The following is a 22,554-nucleotide window of genomic DNA, read 5'->3' as shown; positions in this document are numbered from 1 at the left end:
GCTTCACATACTTCTATTCACACAATGTACTCGGGGTTGTTACTGGTCACCCTATTTCTGAGGTATCCCTCAGTCAGGTTCACATTTGCCCCCAGTAACCAACGTTCACTTTGTTTCCTCAGCGTGTCAAAGACTTTCGATTGTACAAGGACTTTTCACTCGACCCTTGTATGACCACTTAGACTTCTTACGTTGGGCTCTTCCAGGGCCCTCTAGTATCGGTAGTTTCAACAAAAGGGAACCAGCCAGAGTCTTTTGAATGAGCGCCCAAGTGGCACCAGACCACTCTGCACTGGTCTTTCCCTGATGCTTTAAAAGTTCAGGAACACACAAGTTCTTTGTTCATCGCGCCTTGAAACACTTGTGTATAGGTGCATTATAAATGCCATATCATATCATAAGTTCTTTCAGTTCATATCTTGTTGCTGTTTGCAAACTTCGCTCAACACAGTTCGGTTTACTATCGGTTCTCCCTCCGACTCACCGGCTGTGATGAACCGCTTGGCATTTCTTGTCTCTGGAGTCAAGGACGGTACCACGGTAGCAAGCGCCTCTCCCCGTCTTGGCTATCAGTGTAGGAGGGCCCTGTGCACCGTTGACACCTGCCACACTACACGCTAGCTGTAGTTCTTGGCCTTATGATTCCTTTCACAGAGGCTTTGCAGGCCAGGGTCAAAAAGGGCAAGGGCACTTCCTTCCTTGTTGTCCTTACAGTACTCGCCGACTTTCTCCTCCTTGTGTTGGGACAGGTCAGGCAAACGGCTCTGGTGTTAGTCAGTTGTTTTTCATGATGTAAGAAAGTGTCCAGGTTGGAAATGGGGGCGGGGGGATAGAGTTTCCACATATCCTGCTAGGTAGGATGGGGAAAAGGTGTTACAAGGAAGGGCATACCACGTCTCAACCTTCGGTGTCCCACTTCCACTCCCCAAAGACCCCTCAACCAGGTGATCGTTCCGCAGTGGTCCACCTTCAGGAACTGGATCCAATAGCGATGACTGTGTTCTGGCCACCTGGATGACAGATCCCTGGGGACTAGTAAGTGAGACAACTTCAGGTTTCCCGCATAACCTTTCTGTGACAACAAAGATCTCTCTATAAGGGACAGAGGTATTTTGACGTTAGGATTCCCTTGGGAGAAACCAGAATTAGTTCTAATGAGCAGTGATCACTTCTGACATGGCTGATCACTGCCATGTCCCTCAAGGCTTGCCAGTGTCTACATCAAATCGGGAAGATATCAATCCTCATGGCTCCCTACGTACTCAAAATGTTCATTTGGCTGGTGAATCACAGGGAGAGTGTCATTTATTGCTCACAATCCTCATTCTAAGAAAAATGTATGAAAGCCTAAGCCTGCAGAGTCCATTCCTGGGTTTGCCAGATGAAGAACATTCATCATGTTGTAGACATGATAGTACAATTTTAGGGAAGGTACACGTAGCCTTTTGACCAGAGGAATAAGTTGTACGTGGCAGTGGATTTAACTGGTATGTTTTGCTTGTGGGAGTTACTATATGGGTTAGGGCTGGACATCAATGGGTGTAATCTCTTCAAGGGGAAATTAGGTGTCTCACTTTTCCTATGATATTTTTACAAATAAAAATATCATATCCCTACGATTTTGTATATCTGAAGGGGAAAACCTGCTCCCAAAGTCTCCCTGTTTCTACATCCTCTGCTGAAACCCTGGACCCCAGGCTTTCAGCCCAGCTTTCCCCTTTTTTCAGGACCCTGCACCTTTAATTGCCTATTAATGTTCCATCATGGGATCTAATGTCGTTCAACTGGTGTGTTGCATTCTTAATAGTGTGATGGACTGGATAACCTCTGTTTACCTTTGCCTGCATCACAGCCCTATGGTATCCCTAGTCCCATCTCCTAGACTACAACATGGGGCCTTGTCATGCCATGCAGTTTCTCTAGAAACAGTTGGAATCTCCTATGCATTTCTTCCTGATGGATCCCTTTGCTACCCCAATACCAGCATTATTGTACTTCTCCTTGGTTATCTACGTAACCCCACTTTAGGGGTTGCTAAATAGGTGAATTGAGTTTGGAGTGTTTGAAGGGCCCTGTTTACTGTGATATGGTAAATTGTGTCTCCCTGGGACGTGTGGCAGTTCAGGAGTGGAGGGTCCTGGCACAATATCTGAGCCTGGGAGAAGGGAAGGGAGAGCGAAAGAAAAAAAACAGGAGTGAGGGGATAGAAAAAAGAATCCTGAAATGGGAGTGAAGAGCCCATGCAAAGCTTGCAACAGAGGGCCTCCTCATTACTCAGGTCCTTACTTCTGTCTGTGTGCTAGAGCAGGGAGGCCCTGCTCTTGATGCTACAGAAAGAAAACCAAAGTTAGCCATTGATAGGACTCCCCACTGGCGAGCCACCTACGGGGACCAGCCCCACAGTTTGAATACCACTGAATGGAATAGTAATTATTTGTTCCACTAAGACCAATGATAATGAGCACTGCCATGATAAAGTAATTCAATCCATTTTCTCTAAAGATCAATTGAACCTCAAAACGACTTTTGTGAATTTGATAACGCATACCATTGATGAAAAATAAACAGACTGTACATAAGTGAGCGTTTACATTTTCAAAGGAGTCCTTGTTTCTTAAATGACCTTTGTAAATAAGTGTATAAATGTGTATCTCCTTTGAGGATCACTGTCCAACCAATGGAACAGGTGAACACACTGGAGCATTATACTTTCCTAGGCACCATGATACCAGGACTTTGCACCATGTGAAACTTAGGGTATTGAGTAGGTCGAGGAATTGGGTAGGACAAATCCTTTAACCTGACGTCTGTGTAAAGGACCAAGTAGCGCCCCTCTTCAACTTAAACAATATTAAATCTAGGGTTGTATGTAGGATTTACATCTAGTGGTAGTCCCACTCTTATGCTTAGAACTTTACAGCAAGGTTTTGGACATCCAGTCGAAGCAGTTGCACTTCTGAGAAAGGTACACAACTCTTAAAAAATGCCCATATCACTTGATATGATAGGATATGATATGATATGGCATTTGTAACGCGCCTACACCCAAGTGTTTCAAGGTGCAACGAGGCAAGGAAGCAGGAACAGAGAGAGGACAGAGACAGCGATCTTACTAAGCCAAGTGACATTAAAATCACGCAAGTGCAGAAAAGGGGTGAGGGGAAAAGTATCAGGGGAAAGGGGAGGGGGCAGTGTTGGACATGGGATCAAAACAATAACAAGAAGTGTAGAGAGCAGGTATCCAGAAGTGCAGGTAGGAGGACTGTAGGGTTACAGATACAGTCCCAAGTGCAAGGGTTGCCAGAAGGCAGTGCGGGTGTGCAACTGGGCGGCTAGGGGGTTGGGCCCGAAATCAGAGGGTAGCCAGGTGACCAGTGCAGTATCAGACAGGAAATCAGCAGGGGAGAGAAAGAGAGAAGGCAGAAGGAAAGAGGAAGGTCTTGCTGTTCCTTTGTTGGTTTTTGCCATACAAATTGGTGAACATGATGGATCTACAGTTGAAGAGTGTGCTAGAGATGGGAAAGTTAAATTGTAGCACTTTTTGCATGTTCTGACACATGTATTTCTTGTATCATATTTGTTTGATCATATTTCTTTTATTTTCATGAGCTTCTTGCCCTTTGCTTATCCCTGTACTTTTGCCTTACTTTATGCCTTAATTCCTATTAACTCCCAACCTTCTGTTTTCCTAGTGCATCCTTTGTTTGTATTTTACTTTGGTTTTGGAGATTTTGAAACCTGGGTTTAAGTTGGAAGAGGCACTTTGAAAGAGCCTTGTGTGCGTTGTTTGGCTACTGTTCATTCTTATCATCTGATGAAGAGATCAATGTGGGGTTGAATGCGGTGTTGTAGTTGCAGCAGCGCATTATTAAACCTGACAGATGGCTGGGGTTTGGAGAGGGGGCAGATGTTGACCTACTGTGCAGGACGGTAGTTCAACAGAGTGGAGAGGTGAGCCATTTGTTGTGGGGGTGACGAAGACCCCTGCTGGGTGATAGCACTGGATGGTGGGGTGGCCATGGGCGCCAGAGGCTGCCACCTGTTCTGTGATGTTGTACCCTCGGAAAATGTGAGAGCAATCCCTTGGCCTACACCCCCACACCCGATTGTATGGCAGGGACTTGTTACATTGTGAACCATCAACACCCTGGTCCTTTAAGGGAAACCTGCATCGCTGCTGAATTCTCTGTAACACTTGTATACCTTTAGCCCCATCTGTCTTGAAAGTTGTGGTCAATCAAGATTCTGAGGGAGTGTCTAGGAAGGTCACCTGTTACAGGATTCACCAGGGATTTCCAGGACCTTTTGGTGCAGATCGAGGACTGCCAACCATGATATCATGCGAACAGGATTTAACTAACAGTAGACAAAGGCTCTCACTCTCTCCACATAATATGAACAAACAGGCAGTCCGTAAGAGTCAGTTGTGGAATTCACAAACGAAGGAGCATAGGACTGTGTTCCCCTACAATGACCCAGGCTCTGTCCATGCAGGTACATATCTCCTCATGTGTAGAACAAAGATCCAAAATGGTGCGCAATTTCGATGTAGGCTCTGCCGGCCTTCCTGCATGGAGCGGAGTGTGACTTGGAGAGCAGCGGAGAATCTGCAAACAAACTTCCACTTACCAATTCATTAGAAAGAACAAGCATAATGAACACCAGACACTCATTAATTTAGGGTGAACTTGGGGTGGAGCCAGGCTATTTTATTAGTCACTGTCCTTATGGGAAGTGGTGTGGGCATTTGTAGACAGATGGAGAGAGTGTGGAGGAGGATGGAGGATACACCACAAGCTGGAGCAGAAGGCTGCAAAGAGTTACACAGGAGGAGAGGGGGAAAGGCTGAAATAAGTCAGGAGGAGAATGCGAGGAAAAACATCAAGGCAAGGAGGAGGGTGAAAGAAATCAAGAGCAGTTGGTGAGGAGAATCCTCTGGAATAAGGAGAAAAAGAGGGTGAAAGGTCAGGAGCAGGTGATGTGAAGGTACACCAAGAGGAGAAAGGAGGGTGCGAGTCATTAGCAGGTGGTGGTGAGGAGGAAAATTATGAGCACTAAAGAAGATATGATATGATATGATGGCTTATTTATAACACGCTTAATACCCAGAGGTTTCTAAGCGCGGACCCAGGGATCGAACCTGTGGTGCTCTGTGTCGTCTTGCTTCCAAGGCGAGCACGTTGCCCCTGGGCTATCCTCCCAAGTATAGAGCAGGCTTTACTCATACAAGAGAGGGTGAAAGAGCAGAGTGAATCATAAGCAAAGAGAGGGAATCTCACCATGACCCGAGGAGGTGTGAGTGGAGGCTGCAGGACTTTCTTTTATTAAACATTACCTAGGGGTTGGCTGTGGGAGAATGTAAACATTTTTGAGAGCAACTCTCCTTTGCAAGACATCCGTAACAAATGTTTAAGAGGAGGATCTACTCTAAGGGAGCGTTACAAATAATTCTGATAGCGACTCTTCTCTGGGGATAGCTATAAACATTTTTCAGTGAATTATACTGCTCTGTTCGTGCCTGGGGTTCTAATAGTCTCAGAATGAATATTAAAGATTCATATCAATAGAAGGAGAAAGCGGACCACTCTTCTATCTCACTCTTTAGTGTTGCGTCCTTCTAGAAAAAAGATATCTACTGGATAAATAATGCACTGGATACGTATTTATATTTCTAAATAGTGTATTACTGTGCCATTACAATTACAAAGGTTTTGTGCACCAATGTCCAAGAGTAGAAAAAAGGGTAGTGCATGCTTTTTCCACAGAGAAACAGAGGCGTAATGCTAGAAAATCATATTTTGAGAGGTGCTGGTGTTTCCATGTTGCAAGCAACCCTCTTCAACACATTCACCATTCTAAGTAACCCAAAGTTCTTTACAGCATATAGCCAGGGGAAAACCTAGTGTGGTAATGCTCTGTGAGATACCATCTTGGACGCAGTGTTAAGGAACCTATATGAGAAGTGGGGAATCTGCCCCAAAATTCATATACACTTTGGCAGCAACTTGATCGTTAGAAGTAAAACTCAATGAAAAGTTTGGATTTGGGTCCAGATGCCATTATTGCAGATTTATATGTATTGACTTGTAAGCCTAATTGACTAATGCACCATATATATAGCAAAACTAATTTCTGTAAAGCACTGGGAGTTTGCAAAATTAAAATCAAGTCAACTGCATACACACAAACATTGAGATCTTTCCCAATGTTTGGTAATCAGCACCATCTGAAATAAAAATTATATACAGCAATTAGTAAATAAATATGTGCTCCAATACGCCATTGCCACACTCCACATCGCACAACTTGTGTCATACCACTATTCTGAAAGAAATGGACAGCTGCTTTATTATCCTCATGGAGTGAGATTATGAGCTTCAACAATATAATAGTGTAAGCCCCTTCTTCAGCCCGAAGGACTCCCGATTGAACTCCTGCACAAGGATGGCGGCTCCAACACTGAAACCACTGAAACCAGGCGGGAGGTCGAGAATGCTGCAGACGATGCATGGTGGGGAAATGACACTCTGAGGTCAGACCACTCAGCAAGCGACGGTGCAGTAAACAGAGAGTGCTGTGTATCTTGCGGATGCAGCTAGGCGGACGGTTGGGGACTTGAGAGTTCTTGCGGCGGCTGCCGGCACAAAAAGAGGAACCCTAGGGGCATCGGGTTCAGGAGAGAACGCCGGGGTTGGACACATGTGTCTCCGCACCCAAACCAAGACAGTGGGAAGCAGGGAGGTCCTGTATGCGGGGAGACCAGATGAAAGGGGATGGGGCTGTGGCACATCAGAACAGAGCCTGTGTTCAAACAACAAAGTATACATCAAGAACGCTGGGGTTTTCTCACCTCAAACTCCGGTGCATAAAACTTTCAACAGCAGTTTACATGCGTCCGCAGTGCCTTCTCCATTATGGCACCCTTCCTTCTGGGATGAAGGAGGCGGGGCCTGGGGGGGCTTATCTAAGCTCCACTGTATGAATGATCCTGATGGGTTTAGGAGTCTACAGCCCCTATATAAGCCAGGCAGCAAGGAAGCACTAACAGGTGTTTCTCCCTTCTGTTTCAGAACAGAGAGAAGGGCGAAGAAGGAGCTTCTGAACTGCGTTGGGCTTATGAGGACTAAAACCAGGTTCTATCCTTCCCCTCAGAGGAGCCCTAGACCAAATCTGTATTTGAACTACCTTTAAGGAGAGTTATCCTGATATCTGTTTTCCTCTGTAATTTTCTTCAGTCAATAAAAGACTACTTTTATTTTAAAACCAGAACCTGTCCAGTGTGTTCTTACACATTTTGGTGGCAGCGGTGGGATCCTGGAACGCGCCATGGAGGCCATCATCAAGGCCCTAACCGACGATCAACAACAACTGCAACAACTCATGCAGGTCTAGAGCCACCAAGCGCATACAGACAGGCACTACAACAGGCCTTACAGCTACAAGCGGCCAACCAAGATGCCTTAAAACAAGTCACCGAAGCCATGGCAGCTTCAAGGGCTACAAGTATAGCCCCAGCCAATGTGCTGCAGAAATACCAACAAGGAGAAGGCTCGGGATATTTCTTCACGAATTTCGAGAGAGTGGCCAGAAATTCCCAATGGCCGGTGGAAAAATGGGGGCACTTCATTGCTCCCTTGTTGACGGGTCCCATGCAAGGGGCTTACCAGGCTGCCAATCCAGCGGGTGACTCGACCTATGCAGACATTAAGAAAACCATCCTGGAAAGGATGGGGCTCGACGAAGAGGCCTACAGAGCAAGGCTACGAGAAACCAGACTACGTAATGGTGAGACGCCAAGACAACTGTATTATAGAATCCACGATCTCAGAAACAAATGGCTAAAACCTGCCTCAGGATCAGTGCAAGAAATTATGGACAAAATCAAACTAGAACAGTTTGTAGAAGCCTTACCAGCCGCCATGCAAAGATGGGTTCGCCAACCGACCTACATTGGCTGAAGCTATTGATATAGCTTCTGCCTTTCAGAAAGCGGGGCCCTCACGTATAGCTCCTACGGACTCACCCAGGATGGTACCACGAGGAACAAGCATCAGAGAAACCAAAACCCTGCGATCCGAAGCAAGGGGACCCGGTTGGCCAGCCATCAACCGACAGCCACAATGTTTTGATTATGGGGAGTGGGAGCATATTGCCCGATTCTGTCCCAAAAAAACAAGAACAGAGCCATTGGAGATCGGGTAGGCTCAACCAAGAGAGTTCCGAAGAAGAAGAGAGCCTTATCTAGTAGAAGTCAGAGTGGATGGAACTCCACGCCAGGGGCTTCTCGACACCGGAAGCGAACAGTCAGCCATAAGACCAGAAGTAAGTGGGGATAGAATGGCTGGGGAACTTATGATACCAATAAAGTGCGTTCATGGGGATAAAAAATCATATCCGACAAAGGAGGTAGACTTGGAGGTCAATGGGGTGCTTTCCAGAATGAGGGTTGCCATAATGCCACACTTAACCACACCGGTGTTAGTGGGAACTGACCTACGGTTGTTTCAGGAATGTGTGAACGATACAAAATGGCTTAAAAATGCCCCTTATTACAACTCTGAGATTGAACCACAGGACAGTAAATCCCATAAAAAAAAAACAGAAGGCGAGGGAAGCCAAGAGAAAATGCTCTGAAACCAATCGGTATGTAGGGCTAATCAATTGGTTACCATAAGACCGGAAGATAACCTTTCGGAACGAACTGTTGACAGATCCAACATTGAGAACTGCCAGGGAACAAGCGATACCCAGCCCTGGGTTAGGAACTAGATACCCCTGGTTCAAGGCAAGGAAAGGTCTTATTTATCGCATAACAGTAGACCCACAACAAAGGGGAACCGAACAATTACTGGTCCCAGCAAGCTTCAGACCCACAGTGTTAAGATTGGCACATGATGATGTGGTTGGGGGTCATCTAGGCAAGGATAAAATGCAAGACAAGCTGTTAAAACATTTCTTTGGCCAGGCATTTAGAGGGAAGTAGCCAAGTACTGTGAAGGGTGCCCGGTTTGTCAGAAGACCAGTCTTAACAAACCCCAAAAAGCGCTGCTACATCCTATGCCGCTTATAAAAGAACCTTTTTCTAGGATCGGTATGGACCTTGTGGGACTACTAGAGCCCAACAGCCACGGCCATCAGTATATATTGGTCATCGTAGACTATGCCACTAGATACCCAGAAGTTTTTCCCATGAGTGGTATAAGTTCCACGCATGTATGTAACCAACTGGTTCCATTTTTTTCACGGGTAGGGATACCAACAGAGATTGTGACTGACCGGGGAAGGTGTTTTGTTTCAGGGGTGATGAAAAAAGTGTGCCAACAACTACGCAATCAGCAAATACGTACTTCCATTGATCACCCTCAGACCGATGGGCTAGTGGAGAGATATAACAAGACAATCAAAATGATGCTGAAGAGGGTCACTGCGCCCACGGCAAAGACTGGGACAGAGTGTTACCCTGGGTACTGCTGGTATTGAGGGACACCCCACAGTCATCCACAGGGTTCTCTCCCTTTGAGTTATTATTTGGACACTGGCCAAAAACCATTCTTGACATAGCCAAAAATGAGTGGCAAGAACAAGAGGAAGAGACCCATATCACAGCCTATGTAATAGATCTAAGTACCCATCTTTCCAACTTGAGGGAAATGGCACGAGAAAACCTGGGGAGAGCTCAATCCTATCAGGAGAAGTATTGAAACAAGAACACTAGAGTCCAGACATTCCATTTGGGTGACAAGGTACTTGTTTTGTTGCCCACGTCACAAAACAAAATGTTGGCACAATGGCGAGGGTCCTATAAGATCACAGCCATATTAGGACCAGTGAATTATCAGGTAGAACAACCTGATAGAAAAGAAAAAAGTTCAGAACTGCCATATCACACTTTTGAAGGAATGGAAAGAGGATACAACAGATACACCAGGTATAAGTCAGCTACAGGTGAACTGTTCAGATTCAGACTTCAGTGCGGTTCAATGGGGTGCCCAGCTCAGCAACAAGGAGAAAAAAGAACTGGAGAGTCATCTCCACGCATTGAGACATGTATTTTCCTTTTTTCCCGGAAGGACAAAACTTGTGGAATACGAAATTAACACTGACCCGACTCAGACGGTAAGGGTACGACCCTACCGATTACCGGAATCCTAAAGAGAAGCTATTCAAAAAGAGGTGGAAGAAATGCTACGTCTAGGTGTTATAGAGCCATCGACTAGTCAATGGTCATCACCCATCGTACTAGTACTGAAACCAGACGGCTCCACCAGGTTCTGTATGGACCACAGAAAGTTAAATGAAATCTCTACATATCAAGCATACAATGCCAAGGATTGATGAACTATTAGAATGACTGGCTACGGCTCAATACATAAGCACGATCGATCTAACCAAAGGATATTGTCAGATCCCTCTCCGAAAGGAGGATAAGCTGAAGACTGCATTCTCAACACTGTCCGGGTTGTACCAGTTCACTGTGCTACCCTTTGGCTTACATGGAGCACCAGCAACTTTCCAGGCCTCAATGAACAAGGTTTTAGCACCTCACGTTCCGTACAAGTTCAGCCTATCTGGATGACATAGTTGTATTCAGCCGTTCATGGAAAGAACACTTAAACCACCTACAGCAAGTGGTTGCAGACCTTGGGAAAGCTGGCCTACACACCAACCCGAAGAATACCATCCTAGCTGCAGAAACTAGATATCTGGGTTATATGGTAGGTGGAGGAGTGATCAAACCACAATTGAACAAAGTGGACGCAATCACACGGTTTCCCATACCCAGCAACACAAAACAGATACGGGCATTCTTAGGCTTCGTAGGATACTACAGGCGATTTATACCTCTATTTTCCAGTATTGCCATCCCACTCACCGAAGCCCTTAAGTCTTCTTACAAAGGGGATATCTTACAAGACAACCTTGCCATAGCGGCATTCCAAACTCTCAAAAACCACATTGCAGCCCTGCCGGAGCTACAGTGCCCTGATTTTGAGAAACCTTTCTTTGTACAAACAGCCGCTTCCGGAACAGGATTAGATGCGGTCCTGTCACAAGGTTCGGATGAAGACCTATATCCTGTGGCGTTCATAAACCGCAAACTCTTGACACACGAGATGGCATATTCAACCCTGGAGAAAGAGTGTCTAGCCATTGAAACCCTCAGGTACTATCTATTGGGTAGGCCCTTCACGGTTTTTACCGATCATGCACCCCTACAATGGTTGGCGATACACAAGGACTCCAATCATAGAGTTTTGAGATGGTTTCTTACTCTACAAGCCTTTTGTTTCAAGACTGTGTATAAACCAGCAGCCTTTCAAGTGGTGCCTGATTATTTATCAAGAAGTCTGGATCAACCCGACCGGCTCGATTCCTCGGGGGGTGTGTGTAAGACCCTTCTTTAGCCCGAAGGACTCCCGATTGAACTCCTGCACAAGGATGGCGGCTCCAACACTGAAACCATGCGGGAGGCCGAGAACACTGCAGACGATGCATGGTGGGGAAATGACATTTTCAGGCCAGACCACCCAGCAAGCGACGGCGTGGTAAACAGAGAGTGCCGTGTATCTTGCGGCAGGCGAGCCGCAGCCGACAGGGTGGATGCAGAGAGGCAGACGGTCGGGGAATTGAGAGTCTTTGTGGCGGCTGACGGCGCGAAAAGAGGAACCCTGGAGGCATCGGGTTCAGGAGAGAGCGCCCGGGTTGGACACACGTGTCTCCCCACCCAAACCGAGACAGTGGGAAGCAGGGAGGTCCTGAATGCTGGGAGACAAGATGAAAGGGGATGGGGCTGTGGAACATCAGAACAGAGTCTGTGTTCAAACAACAAAGTATACATCAAGAACGCTGGTGTTTTCTCACCTCGAACTCGGTGCATAAAACTTTCAACAGCAGTTTACACGTGGCCGCAGTGCCGTCTCCATTATGGCACCCTTCGTTCTGGGAAGAAGGGGCGGGGCCTGGGGGGGTCTTATCTAAGCTCCACAGTATGAATGATCCTAATTGGTTTAGGAGTCTACAGCCCCTATATAAGCCAGACAGCAAGGAAGTTCTAACAGGTGTTTCTCCCTTCTGTTTCAGAACAGATAAAAGGGCGAAGAAGGAGCTTCTGAACTGCGTTGGGCTTATGAGGACTAAAACCAGGTTCTGTCCTTCCCCCTCAGAGGAGCCCTAGACCAAAGCTGTATTTGAACTACCTTTAAGGAGAGTTATCCTGATATCTGTTTTCCTCAGTAATTTTCTTTAGTCAATAAAAGACTACTTTAATTTTAAAACCAGAACCTGTCCAGTGTGTTCTTACAAATAGGTTTGCTCTTATGTGCAAAATCTCACATAGCACAGTTCCATTGACGGAATCAAAGCAGTTGCCAAATCCATAAAATCCATAAATGTTGCTTCTATTTTTATATTAAGATTGATTTAAATACAATCAAATACAAATTAAGAGTTTGGAGGGACGTGCCCAGACGGTGTCGAAAACCTAGCTGGATTGGTGCCAATGTATTGTTCTCCATTACACAATCCTCCATTTTTATTAAAAGTACTTTTTCAAACTTTGTAAAACAAAAATCTAAAAGAAATATGGGTCTATAACTTTGTTTGGACTTCAGTCCCCCCTTTTAAATATGTCTACTATGTGATCTAACTTCCTTAAGTCTGGGAATTTCTTAGACCTTACCACTGCGCCAATAGTAGGACCCAAATATCAGAGATGAATTTCTAAAAGTCTGCTGGAACATCCCAGGGCTTGGACATTTGTTAAATTTTATATTGAATAAGCCCTCTTTGTGTCTGAGAGAGAATACCAACACTGCGACTCACTACCTGGATATGTGGCAGGTTAAAGAAATCAGAATGTTTATTGTGGTACACATATAACTCTGAAAATTGTGTTGGCCAGCATTTTTCAGGGCCAACAGTCTCCATTGTGATTTCTTTCGAATGTGGTCCAAGGGATATCATCTCCCAGAATGCCCTAGAATTGGCATCAGCAGCTACCGCTAGGAAACCGAAGCATTCTGCCTTCATTAATTCAGCTTTTCTCTTGGCCAAACAAGGTGTGCAATGCTTCCACCATTCTTTACCATCCTTAACCCTGTTCTGATTTTGAGCTTAAAGAGTAATTGGTCAATTTTTCTTTGCTTCTATTCAAAAGGATTGTGCCCTTTTGCTTGCCTGCCATTAACCTCTTTGCCCCCTCACTCATGTGAATGAAAGCCTCTAATATCCGTACAACTTCAGACTCATGGTCAAAACAAGAGCCAATTTCAGACAAAAAGCAAGCATAAAAAGGCTAAGCAGTGTCCACCTTATTAGACAACTCCCAACCAATGTGTCTTCCGCTTTCTGTACAGTCGTCTTCGAGTAGCCTTGTTAAAAGATTATTTTTTCTTTATAGCCGTGGAAGAGCCAATGGCAAGGCCAATGCAGAATGGTCACAGTAAACTCTAGGATGTATCTTGATTGAGTTTATCAGAGACCAATACGTTAGTGAGGCACATTCATAATCTATTATTTATTTGTCTCTTGAACCACAGCATGTCAGATTTCCAGGGTTGTAAGGTGCATTATGGCTATATTGACCATGTAAAGGTATAATCTATGGTTGCCTGTTGTTGTATCTATAAAATTCGGTTTTTCAACCCCATCCAATAAATGCTCCAGGGGATGCTGTCCTATTTTTAGGTTCAAACTGCCACCCACCCTGAGCAATAATTCATCCTTTTGAGCACCCATTAGGTGATCCCTTACAAAATAAATATATTTGGATGTGCTGTCACAAACTGGTGGTCAATAGCAAATTTGACAATACTTAACTGTTTTGCTTAAGAAAACAACAGCACAAAAATAGCATTCAATATTCATATTACTATTCTACCAAAATGATGTCCTCTTTTTGTATTTCTTGCACGATTACCTATTGCATAAAAACCATAAGCATGGGATTCATAAATTACCCATATCGCTTTTAAAAAGATACATCCGTAGCAATTTAAAAACTTCCCAGTGGCTCGGTCTTGTAATTTCCTATCAATACCCGCTGCGCTCCAGGATACACAAGTAGTTACAGCTTGGGAGCAGCAATTTGTTCAACGGCTAGAAACATCCACAATACATTTTACTACTTGAGTCCCATAGGATCCTGTGTGAGATACAAGATGCCATAATATAATACTTAAGTTCAGCAGTCAGTCTATCTTTGTATATAAAGCGGAATGTATGAATGTGTGTATGTTTGTACGGCTATACAAATCCACACCGTTGAAGCCACGTCTACCAAATTTTGCATGAATTCCTCTTTTGTCTGGGGAAAGATCGTAGTCTAAGTTTGGATGCAAAAATTCACTCCGTAGACACCCTCATTTACTGATGCTCACTCCGATTCACTACAGTAGGTACTAGTAGGAGGCAAACTTTGGAAAACTGTCTGAAGCAAAATGTTCAATGTGTTAGTTATTCCTTTGAAATGTATTACTACTGTATGCAGTTCGAAAGTGTTTATTAAAGCCTTTTTAAAGGGAATAAAATAATGATTTTTATCACGCCAGTCTAAATATGGGAAATGGCAAGGTTACAGTTTGCTTAAGTTCATTCACGAGAAGAGAGCACAATCAATCAATCTTTCTTGGACATTTTCTCAAATGTGCGGAAGCCATTAAGTGACTGAAACATGGTGCACAAAAAACAAACATCACTTGGAAAAGCTCCATCTGATGCAAAGCGAAAATCAATATCTAGAGCTTCTGAAACACAACAACAAACAGCAGCACGACTTGCCGACCCGAGGACAAGTGCAACTTTCTCCATGGCAAATGAGATGCCAGAGCAAACTGAAGCAAGACTTGCTGACATGAGGACAAGAGCAACATCCTCCAGGGGATATGAGACCCCACTCGATCAGGACACGGACAACGCCGGGCAACTCCGCTAGTAACCTCTAAAGGCTTGAGTGGAAGGAACTGTTTGCTTAATAGAATGTGGCTAGTCGGATCTAAATTATGGTTTGAGTAATACATAGCCTGCCTATGCACACACACCTGGGCTTACAAATTCAGATTTCTTTCCATGGATAGAAGAACTGAAGAGGGATAAAAAGATCTTATCATTTACTCTCCTTGTTGAAAGATTTGAATAAGGAGGCTAATTCCTTATCCGTGTCTTTCTAAGAAGAGCCATTAAAAAATTGCTTTGCAATTATTTGCCAGAGCTCCTTCTAGCCATTATCAGATTGTGTGGGTTGTTTAGGGGACCTATAATTTGGGTATTAAACTAATGCTTTACCTTATTCATTTATGTGGCTGTACTCTGTGTGGTTGCCCTCAAGAGCTCTATCACCACTACAAGAGGTGCCTCCCCTGCGGCTAAGTCAAAAGGATTTGGGCTGATTATTCTTTGCAGGAGAATGATGTTCTTTTTGATGTGTTGAGGATTTTCAATCAATCAAAAAGTTTATTTTAAAAAGAGATTTTCATAAAAACACGCAATCATAGAACACAATTCATTTACAATGCAAATACATAGGTAATTAACAATCTTTTATAAAGTAGTATTATGATCATTAAATCATTCCCTAAAATGCCCCTGTATGGTCTTAACTTCTCTAAAAATACAGATGATACATCTCTACAATTTAAAACTACTACACAACTAAATGGGTTAGTTTAAAATGTGAATACAATGTTTCTTTTGTGCAGGGCATGCTTCCGGTACATTCATAATGTCCATCCTACCTTTGGGGCTTCCACCCATAAAAGGTAGGTAGGGCATAAAATACTGCACAAAATCAATTTCTCGCACTAACGGTAATACGCTCACTCTCATTATGTCTCCATATGCGGGACCAAAGAACACAAAATGATCAATGTCCTCCATAGGCACATTACACACTATACATGCTTGGTCTATAATATTGTTACTACCTGTCCATAATACCGTATTTATTCTGAGGGCAAGACAATTACATTGTGCTCTGGTTAGCAGGACACATTGGATAGGGTTACCTGCCCATAGCAGATACATTTGAACATAAGTTAAGTGATGATTACATGGTTTTAAAAGTTCCAGCATCTGTCGTTTTTCTTGAATGTAACATATGAATCTTTTTGTACCTGGATTGGTGACTGCATAGCCACACTAATTTCATAACTAGCCATTGAAGCCGCTTTGCTGTAATATACCTTTTGAATGAGATCTATTGGTTTAGTCTTTTTATGCTCCAATAGAGCAAGAGACTCCCCCACCACTTGTTTGAACCTCAAGGATTGTTTTTTATATGTGGGACTGGCGAGAAATAGAACGAAAAACAAATCCCCAAATAATCGAACTCTTTTACCATTGGAATAATGTTGTTGCTGAGCATCGGTGGAAATGTGGGTATTCGTCTACTTTTACTGCATACCTTAACGGATGATTTTAAGGCATTGACTTTCAAATCCAATCCATTCATGAATAATGACACAGCTGCAACACTTTATTCCCAAGTCTTGATACATCAGGAGTCGTGTCTACCAAAGTTTCATAAAGGCCATTATTATATAGACTAAATAGTATCGGGCCAGGACACATCCCTGGCACACCCCAATCTTGACCGGGAAAAAATCAGTACAGTGGCCGTACTTCCCACTTCTCACACAAGCTGGTGTATTTTGATGAAGAATAATTAGAAGTTTGACGATAGCCTCCAGGCGCCTCATGGACCTGAGCACCTGCCAAAGTTTAGATTTATCAAAGGCTGTGCTCAGGTCCATGAATGCAAGATAGATTGGCTCCTTCCTGATGCATAAAGAGTTGGCTATTACTAAATACAAATTAAGGGTTTGTTCACTAGTGCCCATCCGTGGTCGGAACCCCAACTGTTCCAGAGATAGTATACTATTCTGTTCAGCCCATCCCTCGATTGTAGACAACAGGACCCGCCCACAGATCTTGAAGAGTGACTCTAGGAGTGAAACGGGTCTGTAGGAGCCAGGGATACCCAGAGGGCCTTTCTTAAAAATTGGTTGTATAATTGCCGAGCACCATTAGATGGGTATTGATTCCTTATTTATAATTGCATTACAGCCAATGGTTAGAAAGGGGCCCATGAATCCAACTCGTCACGAACTAGATCTGCAGGTATATTGTCCTACCATGGGCATTGGTTCCGTTTCTGGCATTTAATTGCCACTGTAACTTCCTTAAGGGAATATTCAGTGTTACTGGCCAGCCTCCCATCCTGGTCAGTGCAATCCCTCTGATTTATTGTTGTTAGATCATTTTCGCCTGGATGTAGAGAAACTCAATATAGATTTGTGACATGTTCTACCCATCGATGATCCGGGATGATAGTTTGCAACCCTTGGACCGTATATTTGTACTGCGGCCCCTGGTTAACTATCTCCCAGAATGTTTTTGTATCTTTTTGTATGAGGCTTTTACAAGATCAGACCATGTGTTAATTTCTATTTCTCTTTTCCTATTGACCATTGATTTTTTGTAAGCAGATCTGGCCTCTTCAATTTGTTGCCTGGTGGTAACAAGATTTTTTAACTGGGCTAATAATCTAGTTTTAACCTTAGTACATTCTGTGTTAAACCAGCAAAGGAAGTCCGACCCCTTTTTATTGCGACAGGAAGTTGTGAATGTGTTTGATAAACTTGCATTAAGCAGCCCAAAGTTTACAAGGGTGCTACTTACCTTATCCGACGCATCCAATAAAGCATCAATGGTCTGATCCTTTGAGAAGATTATACCTTCTAATATTTTTCCCTGGTCATACATATGTCACTTCACCCTCCGTTTAGAGTTAGCCAAATGGATCAAGGTCAGATACACATCATTCGAATTAGGCCTACCCAGTGCTTTACATTTTAACACAATTGGATGGTGGTCGATAAATATTTCCTGCACAACATAAAAATCTATAATAATTTCCAATACCTTGTGGAGAAGGAAAAATAGTGAATGATAGAGGATGCTTGTGTGGCACTAAACATCGCCTTTACTGGTCTGCCTTTAGGAAGGGTACCATTCACTGCTCTCAGTCCCTATTCTTACAAACTTGCCGTTAGGCTTCACCCACTCGTACAGGTTCTGGGATCCGAGATAATAGGCATCGGAACTCCTAACTCTTTATCTTCTGTCTCATGATAGAGGTTACAAGGAGGGCCACTCGCCATTTTTAAATTAAAATCCCCCGACATCACTAAAATCACATCTCTATTAATCAATGTCTTCATCAGTTCATGTATGAGGGCAATACATTCAGATAGACAGCTCTGTTTATATTGTGGATGAGGGCTGTTATCGAAGTTAACCAATCGTACCTCTTTGGCATTACACAATTTTACCCTGGCCATTTGTCTAAACTTCATCGATGTTTCAACCGTTATCAGTTGGCTAACTAGATTAGTTTTCACCAATAAGGCCATTCCTCCATAAAAGCGTCTTCGTGCATTTTTCTCTGCAGGCATGAAAAAACCCACAAAAACCATCAATGATTAAGTTATCTTGTGACTACATTTCTTGGAGCATAATTACATCTGCTTGGTCCAAGAATTCGCAGATATCCTGTCTTTATAGTTTCATTTTTGTCCCAGCAACAATCGGATGTTTCTACTCTCCCTTGTTTCGTTGACGAGTTGGATCCATTAATGTAATCAGCAAAGCAATTCTGGCATATATTTGCATGCCGACTGTCAAAATTGCATGGGACTTTACAATCTGTCGCTGTGGAATGCTTTTTATGGGCAATTGGGCCGATTGTCACATCTGCAATAGTATTTGCTTGAGTGTTTGGAAGAAGATGGGGGGGAAATCAACCCGCAATTGATATTAGTAAATTTCTCTTGTAATCTGGCCTAAGATTTTCCAATGACAATAATATGACCAGAAAGAGAGAAAGAATGAAAATGCCAGGTACAATGTCATGAGCATGGGCAATTCTTCCGGTAGACCACGACTCATAGCTTGGGGAAAGATTGCCTGATTCATTTTTTACCAATCAGTGAGAAGTAAGGTTTTTCCATCGTCCCCAAGCTCCACTTGGTTTAGGTTACAAGAGCATGTGCTATCTGGGGCAAGGTATGGTCTAACATTTCATATAGGAGAAATCTTCTTTTGTAGGGTGCCCTTCTGTTTTGCCACAGTCTTACTTCCCTTCATTCATTATGTATTTTGTTATTTTTGTGTTTTTTCCTTTTTGTAGCTTGCAGCAACAATTTCTATATACTGTCTCCTGGAGCCTTATAAAGGTATAACAAGAACGTATTACCAAACAAGAGTCTGCCTGAACAAGCTGTCAGCACAATATCCACCCTTACTGCTTTAAATGTAGCTCGAGAGTATGCCAGGCTGCGCTATTGAGCCTGGGAGGCTCTGATTCCTGACTCTGCCACAGTTATTTGTGCATTAATCTGCTCCACAACAGTTTTTTAGGTTCATAGTGACTGTTTCGACAGTCACAGTTTCGAATGACAAAAGTTCCTACACAAAAAAGTTTCGTTTTTATTTTTGTTTTTTTAAAGATTTTTTTATGGGTGGGTCCACCCCCAAGCCCCTGTTTTTTTTAAAACACTTATTTTACTATACAACCTTAAAATAAACCCTTCAATATTAAAAAGAAATACATACGAAACTTTTTTTTTCGAAACTTTTGTTTCTGAACTTTTGTCATTCGAAATTATTGTTTCGAAACTTTGACTGGACACCGTTTTTTATGAAAGAATCTAGTGTTCCAATCAAAGGGATTCTTTTACTAGACTATGATTTTAGTTGAGAGTCTTTAGCTTTTAATTTGACCTTCTTTAGCAAGTCGGATTGCGTTACACTGTGAAATTGCAAAATCCGGCAGCCTTTGACGGGCCCTGAAGACCCTCGCACATGGAAACAAGGCACAATCACCATACACAAACTGATACGCCAGACACAAGGTTGAATTCCCAAAATCTAGGGTTTATTGCAAAGCAAATAGTCTCAGTCGGCCGACCGATCTCACGTCTCGCAACGTGCGTTACCCAGACCTCGTAAAACGCAAGAGAGCGAACATTCTACAACAGTAAGATCATCATATTATCAGTTAGTGACACATCAAAAACCACCCATAATGTATCTTCCTTAACAAGGGTTCGGTGATTGACAATTATGACGAGAATGACACCTTCTAAGACATTTATTCAGCAACAGTTGCAATCTGCGAAGGCGCAGACACTATTCTTTGTTACAGAGAACATAATGCTCTTGTTCTGTGAGTGAGTTGTGTTCGTAGGAGAGACACATTCCAAGACCTGCTCTCTCCTAGTTTCTATTTGTGAGCTAGAGGCCGGCTTGATCTAAAGGGGCCCAGAGAGGGGGGCCGTGAAAGAGAGTATAATTCATGCCTCTAGCTGGCTATTTCTACAGTTTCTGCCATTTCAGCAAGACTAGCTGGCACCCGCTTGGTGATTAAATGCCTTTCTGCTTACTTTCAAGGACTTGTGAGGGAGGAAAACAGTGTATTTCTGTCTGGGCTAGTGTCTCAACATGAACAGAAAAGCAAGGGAAAGCAAAAATGGCAAAATGGCGAATTCTGTTGGTACAAAATGGACGCTCTATGGTTATGCTGACGATTCTGTACTGGCGATGCTGGGCATATGATGCGGTTGGTTTTCGGCCAACATAATATATCGTCTATGCTATGGTAGGGTATTTTCTAGACTAACAAACCCTCCTCTTGGCCATAAGCCAAATGCATCAACCATACATCGCATTTTCCTCTGACTATGTATCTAATTCTGAACTATGCATACTACAGTAATCGTCATTGTCATCATCAATATCAATGGACATGAACTCTTTCATAGTTTGCATTTCGTGATTTGTCTTCATATTCATATTGGGAGTTTGTTTCTTTGTTATCATGTGTACACATTCCTCAGTTATTTGGGAGCAAATGTCTGGCAAGCAACGTATGCAACAACAACATGTCATAACAATCCCGAGTATCATTACCAAAAGTGCAATTAGCTTCCATCCCCATGAGTGTATTAATTCCCAAAACCAGGAACTTTATATTCAGCTCCCAACCACCTGTTGGGGGATGAAGGTCAGAACTCAGAACGTGTAATTTTTTTATTGCTTCAAAAATCGTAGGGGAGGATTCACTTACAAATACGCAGCACGCTGACCCCACGATTTTGTAAACTCCTCCGCGATCAGCCAAAACTATATCAAGAGCCATCCTATTCTGCAATGTCATTGATCTAATTGCCTTCTCTTCCAGGGTCATATTATACAATATATCCGTTGTTCCATTTATTGTTTTCTCCAAAATTCTGGACAATTTTCTTATATTATAAGAGTTTATTGCTTGGCCCCAAAATGGTATAAATGATTTTGCTATGTCTCCCGCAATAAATCCTGCTTCGTCATCCCACCTCGGCTTTGATCTGGATAATTTCGCTATGTCTGACGTTTTCGAAAGGAATACCCTTGGGAAAAGGATCCCTAAGTAAAAAGTACCTCCCCAATTTCTAGGCAACCAGGGATAAGCTTTTTCCCCACATATGAAATAGACTGGATCACCTACATATACTGGTTCTTCTTCTCTCTCGAGTACTGCAACATTCATGCATCTATTGAATGTCCCTACTGAATAGGAGTCTTTCTTTCGTAAGCAAAACGGAACAGTGCGAGGACTGTAATTTATTGTATACGAGGGGGGCACTACATCTTTGTTCCATACTGGGTTCATGTGAAACGTGATTACAGATGACTTATAAGGCACATACAGTCTGTCTCGTGGCGTTGTTACTGGTTTTATCACCCTCGCTCTGTTAAATATGGCACAACATACTGGTTCCATTACAACTTTCTCAAATTCATCCATGTTTGTCCCGTCTAATCGACCCGTTTCACTCTTATTCCATTTCCCATAAAGTAGTGCGCTTAATGATGCATAACATGCTGAACTAAGCGGCAATGGCTGTACATACCAACCCATTCCTTTTCCACCATGTTGCGGTAAATGTGTGCACACCCAACAGTTGCTTCTGTTCCGGATTGAGTGTCATATTCATTATCAAAAGTAACGTGTTATTACCATAACCTTCCCTGTGTCTTTCTTCCATTGGGGACAGAGTATAAGATATTACATGGACCGGGTTTTCTGTGACAGAGGCATTACTAATAGGCAAAAATGCACCTAATGGATGTATTTCCTCCAAATACCATAATATTGGGACCACCGATACTGGCGCAAGTATACCCACAATGCACAAAAATGTTGTAACTACAAACATACATTTTTTTCGGCAACTCCTTCTAGGTGGTTTTATAGTCTCTATATTTATTACAACATCAGCGTTGGTGCAGGAGGGGGCAGAAGCAGGTATGGGCATCATGCGTGACTCTTCTTCTCCAACAATGGTTGTCGTGAATACTTCTCACAGCAGCACCCGTTGAAACACCTACAAGTTCGAAAATGTTAACAGTGTTTAGGCCAGTTCTCGGCAGCCTGGATTGCTAAGCGTAAGGCAAGATTATCGTGCTCCTGCACATTACTCAAAAGACTCCAGAGCAACCATCAATTGCCTCTGT

At 43.3% G+C, this 22,554-nt stretch overlaps 1 protein-coding gene across 1 annotated transcript in view; it reads left to right on the top strand.

Annotated features, from left to right (window-relative positions):
• PLCXD2 (phosphatidylinositol specific phospholipase C X domain containing 2) overlaps nucleotides 1-22,554 on the top strand; it is a 107,352-nt gene that overhangs the window by 32,981 nt on the left and 51,817 nt on the right. The gene's annotated exons all lie outside the window — the stretch shown is intronic.

This window comes from Ambystoma mexicanum, chromosome 7p (genome assembly GCF_040938575.1).
Source record: "Ambystoma mexicanum isolate Mex_15411 chromosome 7p, UKY_AmexF1_1, whole genome shotgun sequence".
NCBI lineage: Eukaryota > Metazoa > Chordata > Amphibia > Caudata > Ambystomatidae > Ambystoma > Ambystoma mexicanum.
Note: the sequence above shows the minus strand (reverse complement) of the source record. Positions and strands in the feature narration are given on the sequence as shown.